The sequence below is a fragment of the Piliocolobus tephrosceles genome, unplaced genomic scaffold (genome assembly GCF_002776525.5).
Source record: "Piliocolobus tephrosceles isolate RC106 unplaced genomic scaffold, ASM277652v3 unscaffolded_14841, whole genome shotgun sequence".
In the NCBI taxonomy this organism is placed as follows: Eukaryota; Metazoa; Chordata; class Mammalia; order Primates; family Cercopithecidae; genus Piliocolobus; species Piliocolobus tephrosceles.
In genome coordinates, this window is record NW_022296356.1 from 1,418 (window position 1) to 8,471 (window position 7,054).

The following is a 7,054-nucleotide window of genomic DNA, read 5'->3' on the forward strand; positions in this document are numbered from 1 at the left end:
TGCAGCCTCCAGGGTTCAAGCGATGCTCATTCCTCAGCCTCCTGAGTAGCTGGGATTATAGGCATGTGCCACCATGGGTTGGCTAATTTTTGTATTTTTAGTAGAGATGGTGTTTCACCATGTTGGCCTGGCTGGCCACCTTGTGTATTTTTTGGCTGGATAATTAGTGCAGACACTCAGACTTTTCCTACCAAGGGTCCTGAAGGTGCCATATGCCTACTAGCAGGCAAGGCCACAAAATGACACAGAAGGATGGCATCTGTGAGGATCAACTTTTGTTGATCCTGGTCCTTCAGCAGTGGCAGTGGTATGTGGATGGGAAAAATATCCATAGAGGAAAAGAAACAAGTCCATCAACCCACAAGTGAACAATTACTAATACTCCCTTGAGAATAGCTGAGGAGGAGAGAGAGAGAGCAAGCGAGAGAGAGAGAGGAAGCTACACTTGGAAAGAAGATTGCTTTGTATTTTATTTACAACAGAATGTAAGAAAAAGTGAGTTATTAACAATAATAAATAACTCGGGAGAAAAACACAGAATGGCCACAAAATGACACAGAAGGATGGCATATGTAAGGATCAACTTTTGTTTGCTTTGCTTATAGCCTGTAACGCTGTGTATTCCAACACCTGGTCCTTCAGCAGTGGCAGTGGTATGTGGATTAATTTAACCAGTCAAGATCCCAGCTTGAATGTAAACACTAAAAATTACACTTGACGCTACATGTGAGTGGTACAGGTACAACACCAACTCAAAGACCCTCTTCTGGGTGATATACAGAAACCGAAGGGAAACTTGCAATTTGACAGACATGCTTTCAATTTAAAGCAAAAACATAGAGAGGCTTATCCTAAAGTACTTGTTAATTTAACAACAAAATGACAATTATTAATGGCATCTGAAAATTTCCCAACATATTCACATTCTCTTATTACACTAACTCCTAAAAAGCTTAAACACTCATATTTCAAATGCAAACAGATTGTTTTGAAGGTAGAACGCAAAAGAACCCAATGTTTTGCCTCAGCATGCCAACACTGTGCTATTGTGTACACTTCAGTTTCAGCAAGAATGAATAGTTTAAAATAGTTTATTTATAATCAGATTGCAGTCACTGGACAGACTTTTTAAATCTCAAGAACTATGGCTCAGATGACAGATTGTCTCCTAGCCTACTGTGTCAGATGATCAGAAAGGTACTAAAACTATTTGGACAATTCCTCTCTATTGGATTATCTGATTACACATTGTATGCAGAGTCAGCTCTACACTGACCCTTCTTAACAGTAAAATTCCTATTGACCTAAGCCAGCCAATAACCTATTACCTTGTTGTCTCTGAGCCATGAAGCGATGCCAAAGAAAGTAGAATTTAAAAATACACATACATACATTAGCCCTGAAACTTTTGCAGAGAATGATTTATCGAGATGTGTCAGAATCTATTCTCTTAGTTCACTGTTTATTACAGTGTCTTGAAAGAAAACCACAGTTACTTTTGCAGATATGGTGGTAAGTGCCTGCATAATATACCCACAACTGTGCTACTTAGAGATTTATTTTCAGGACCAACAACATGGCTAATAAATACTTCCAAATAAATTAAAAATTTCCCCCCACACAGATGCAAAACCGTAACAGAAGGCTTGATAAATCAGGTTTGTACCAACAAATGGGTTTGTACCAACAAACCCATATTGTTTGAGTTACAACGGTGGCAACTAAAAGTGTCACGGCCTCCTTCGTTGTTATCCTTTTTCTTTGCTTTGTCTTGCAGCAGCAACCCAAAGTGAGAAAATGAAATGATCTTCAGAGGTGATTTCTAACAAAGCTTATGTGTTAAAAACACCAAGATCTTCTCATCCCAGGAAAGCACAGCTAAAGCAAGAATGCTGTGCTACAGCCAACAAAATGCACAGGGGCACTTCACATTTTGAAATTTTCCCAGAGTCATGAAATGTACAGTCATTTTGATGGTCTCCACTAACTTCAGAGATGAAGATGGAGTGAACATATGTGATATTCTATGGATTATTTAAATTTGGCTACCAGAGACTTAAAACCGATGGTGTCTGATTCACTATACTATATTTATATTTATATATATATATATACACAGGTATAATACAGTTTTGGTGAACAAAGTTGAAGGTTTCCATATCGCAGACAGAGGCACTGAGTTAAGGATTCTATTTCCCCCCAAACATGCTTAGCAAATTCAAGTTTCTGCTTTTTTTTTCTTCTAATTTCCATCATGCAGCCATTTGACTTCCATCCTTATAAGAATTATTAATGTTCTGTATATATACATCCATTGCAGGCTTGTATTCCACAATAACAAAGTCATGTATACAGAATGTGAAATGATACTTGAAAACCAAGAGATATAAAATATTGAAGTCATTTATGCCTTTTGATGACTGGGTTAAATATGCAAAGCAGCTAAAGGAATAGCTACACCCCCCACCCCCTTTTTAACGCACACAAAGCACATGTAGACAGAAAAACTGAACATACTTTAAGAGCACACACATTTTTTTTGGCTAAGAATCACACTACCATGGTAGCTTTGCAACTGATGTCTGTGGTAACATACTGGTTATAAAAGAAATGAAACTCACAAAAGGAAATTAGAACTTAGCTTCCTAAAGCATATAGAATTGTTAACCTTGACAGCAGAAGCTACTTTATAAAAAGGGAAAATAGCAATGCTATTAATGGAAAAACTAGATGCCAGATGTGTTAACAACCTGCACAAAATAAATACATTCTATATGAAAATGATGACCCCACCCCGCCTTGATTTCAGCTTGCAAATGGTAAGCAAATACGTATACTATTTCAGTGTCTTCTGAAAGTAGCATTTTGCTTTCTAAAGCAAAACATTTTCATTAAATACTACTGTATGGAGAGGGAGGGATTGAGAAGTCCGAGGGGTCTGATAAAAGATTAAGTTTTCCCACAAGCAAAAATCATGCTTCCATACCATGCATAGAAGGTGTCTTACTAAGATACTATCGTTCTTAGGGAAGAGATACACTGTTGATCTAAGCTATTTGCAATGGGTTTCCTTTGAGTTCTAGGTTTATTCTTTTTTTTTTTTTTTTTTAAGCTAAGTATCAACCTATAGATAAAGAAATGATCTTGACAGTCTGACCTATGACTAGAAAACTTTGGTGCTGGGCTCATGGGGCCAGCGCCTGCACCTTGGGAGAGTGTTATCAACCTGAAAGACACTACACAGAGTGCTGAGCACTGAGAGGGAAGCAGGCAGGGTCCACTGGCAGAGAGGCTGTGTGAGAGAAGCAGATTATGCTCCTTGGTCTGTTTTGTTTCCTTTGGGATCTGTGTTTTGGGAAGGTCCCTTTCCTGAGGTTGGAGGTTACGATCAGGAAGGCTAGCTGGGGCGTGGGCCTCGAAGTTGCCCAATTACTTCTTCTCTTCCTCTCTCGGAGGACAAAAGTCAACGCTGAGATTCTGCCTGCCCTCCCATCTGTGTTTAAAGGCAGTGAGGTGCAAAGGTGACAGATTTCTCTCTTTAGAGCAAAGGAGAATTGTCTTTCTGTCACTTTGATGAGTGATCTTGCCTCCTGTCAACCTTGATTCTAATCTTGCATTACCACTAGTTGAAGAAAGGAAAGCTAGACAGAAGGGCATCTATTATCACTCCTCCTTTTCACTCTACAAATAGGAGTCAGCAATTCCGCTCATTCTCTCCTCCCACTTGACAGTAGTTACTTGATATACGTGACAGTCCCAATATTTGTGTTTCAAGTAAGGAGCAAGAGAATGACAATCTTTTCTAAGGTCTGGTGGTAGACAATCTGTTCCAGGGAATTCTGGATGTTACTAAGAGTAAAACAAGAAAGGGGATGGGAGACAGTTCTCTTTTTTATGGTTCATGCACCAGACATTCTGACCGTGTTAAAGCCCAGTTAGCTTACTCTACCCTTGTACTTCTTTGAGTGGGTAGATAGTAAATAAATTCTATTCAATTAATTGCAAATTCTGAGAATCTTAATTGATGATGGAAGCTGACAAGTCAAAGTTTGTTGGTACCTGTAGAGAAAAAAGATGTTGCCTCACCTGGGCCTCTTGGTTCCTAAACTGAACCATTCCAAAATCAGTTATGGTCACATTTATCCATGCAATTCTTAAGGATTTCTGAGGCCACAAGGGCACAAAGGGGAAAGTTATTAAAAGACAGAAACAAGTAGAATCTTTATTAAATTCTGTGGAAGGTATAAATGAGTTATTATTAATTGCACTTGGAGCCGCTATAGCTTGATGATTAAAATTTTCAAAAGTTTAAAGAGTTAATTAGGCTCCAAATCCTGAGTCAGACTAACCAAAATAGGAATCTCAGTAACTATTGGTATTCAAGTATTAGTAATCAGCAGTTCAAAATTTAACAACTAAGTATGTTATGCCTGAGAGTATTTTGGAGAATTTTAGATTTGATGAGAGGAAACTGACTTTACTATTTTCTACCATACCTTGTAACAAAAGTGGTGCAAAGTTTTCATTCATTTATCTTTGAAGTGCATGCCAAACCTCATCAAATGCCCAATAACAAGGCTTCCTCTCGAGCTTACAGCTATGTGGTTACAGAAGATTCCTTCTGTCCTTTGCAGGTCTTACATCTAATATGATGCTGTGTGGCATACTTAGGGAATCATATTCTATGTGAAGTTACTGAGTCACATGCACACTGAAAGGTCAAAGGAACACGTTTGAGTGATAAAGCAGTCTTTTTCTCTATCAGAAGATTCTTAAAAAAAAACAAAAAACAAACAAACAAAAAACCAAATGAAAATATAAAACCCCATAAGATATTTATATAAAGTTACTCAGATTTGGGCCGACATGGCTTATCTGAAGGGTGCATGCCAGGTAAATTCAGGGTGGCTTTTTTCTCAGGGTCTGGAAGTGTGAGAGTTTCTGGGGCAGACTTTTTCCGGGGCCGATCTTTGGGAACAGACAGAAATTCGGGTGCATCTGTGGAGAGAGGGGTGGATGGAGCACTAGAAGGCGCACTGCGGACAGAAGAAGGCAGCAGGGGGATGCTGGAGATAGAAATTGCAGGTGGGAAAATGCCGATTTTCTTGTTGGTGGCTTCCTGAGTGGCTCGTTCGAATTCTCGGACTTCATCCATTGTCATGTCTTCAAGGGGAAAAACAGAAAGAAAAATGAGCAGTTATTTATAAGAGAGGCAAATAGATTCCTCACTACCCTTGTTTTTACAGGAACTATGGGAACCCTATCATAAAGGGGCCTCTCCCGATTATATACCCAAAGTATCACTGAAATACCAAACCCCTCGTTTTTTTTTTTATTGGAAGCTACACCCTGAAAACAACATTCCTTTAGGAATATCCATTTAAGATTTTCCAAAGCACTCTTCAGTGAGTATTTTAAGTATTCTCAATAAGGACTTAACAGTAGAGTACAGAACTAGACGGGGGAAATGTGTGCTTGTGTGTGTGTGTGCACCCGTCTGCATCTGTGTTGTTGTGGCTCTGGTGTGGGGTATTTGGAGCTATAATTAACCGGTCATCTTTTCCATAAAGAGAAGGTAATTAAAACAATCAATAGCCCTGAAATGATACATATTATTGTCATTATTGTCAACTTTAGATCATAAAAGTATACCTTTATAGGGTACACAGGTAAATTATCAGGATTTTTCAACATGCTATCTTCTTTTTTTTAAATCTGAGACAGGATCTCACTGCATCACCCAGGCCGGAGTGCAGTGGTGCAATCAAGACTCACAGCAGCCTCAACCTCCTGGGCTCAAGTGATCCTCCTGCCTTAGGGCCCCATGAGGCTGAAACCACAGGTGCAGGCCATAATGACTTGGTTAATGTTTTTGTATTTTCTGTAGAGACAGGGACTCGCTATGTTGCCTAGGCTGGTCTAGAATCCCTCAGCTCAAGTGATCCACCTGCCTAAGCCTCCCAAAATGCTGGGATTACAGGTGTAAGCCACTGTACTCAGGCCAACATGCTATCTTCTTAATCAATACATACACTTTTTTATTCTGAGGGGCCACAAAGATGCTGTTGTTTCTGGTTTCCTGACTGTGTATTGATCCTAAGAAGGTTCAGAGATTGTTTTAATAAATTCAGCTTCAAAAACACATAAATCAATAACATCACCACACCCTGTTAAACATTCCAAATCCAAGAAAATAAAACCATTTCTTGAGGAAACTTAAAAAGAATAGAGAATGAAAGGAGAGGATCATTTAATAGTGAGGATTCTATTTAAAAGGAAAAAAAGCATGACTTGGAATTCAACAAATAAGACAGTGATACCACCGTTAATAATCATTGTTGGATAATGTAGGTTTTCCAAATACCCGAAATGTTCTTATTAAGTGAGAAAGTAAAAACAGTATTTAAAAAAATGTAAGTCTTTCCCTAATGTGTTTAATATATTATATATACTTACTACATTTGAGACATAATATGTTGAAAATATATCACTGTGCAAAAATACAGTTCCTTAGTTCCTTCTCAGGGTCAGAAGCTCTGTTATTACTGTTATTATTATTTTCAGATGGAGTCTTGCTCTGTTGCACAGGCTGGAGTGTAATGGTGTGATCTTGGCTCACTGCAACCTCCACCTCCCAGGTTCAAGCAATTCTCCTGCCTCAGCCTCCCGAGTAGCTGGGACTACAGGCACGTGCCACCATGCCCGGCTAATTTTTGTACTTTTAGTAGAGACAGGGTTTCACCATGTTGGCCAGGCTGGTCTCGAACTCCTGACCTCGTGATCCACCTGCCTTGGCCTCCCAAAATGTTGGGATTACAGGCGTGAGCCACCATGCCTGGCCTTATTACTGTTATTATTAATTATTGTTACACTGGCTATCCCTGGTATCCTTTAACATTTTTATTTGCTGGGAACAGGGAAAAGAGGTAACTGGGCTTATTAAAGACTGAATCAAGGCCCAAGGCTTATCCTGGAGCAAAATGCGAAATCTAGTGCCCACGAATTTTCTATATCTGTTTTGGTCTCCCAGAGACCCATTTTTCATTCTTTCTTG

The 7,054-nt window shown here is 39.1% G+C and overlaps 1 long non-coding RNA gene across 1 annotated transcript; it reads right to left on the minus strand.

The window, feature by feature from the left end:
- Window positions 1–452: 452 nt before the first annotated feature.
- On the minus strand, window positions 453–6,662 carry LOC113220851. The gene is made up of 2 exons (XR_003307542.1): window positions 6,033–6,662; window positions 453–5,163 (listed from the first exon to the last, which is right to left on the minus strand). It is a non-coding gene; the product is annotated as an uncharacterized LOC113220851 (long non-coding RNA).
- Between the last annotated feature and the right edge of the window lie 392 nt (window positions 6,663–7,054).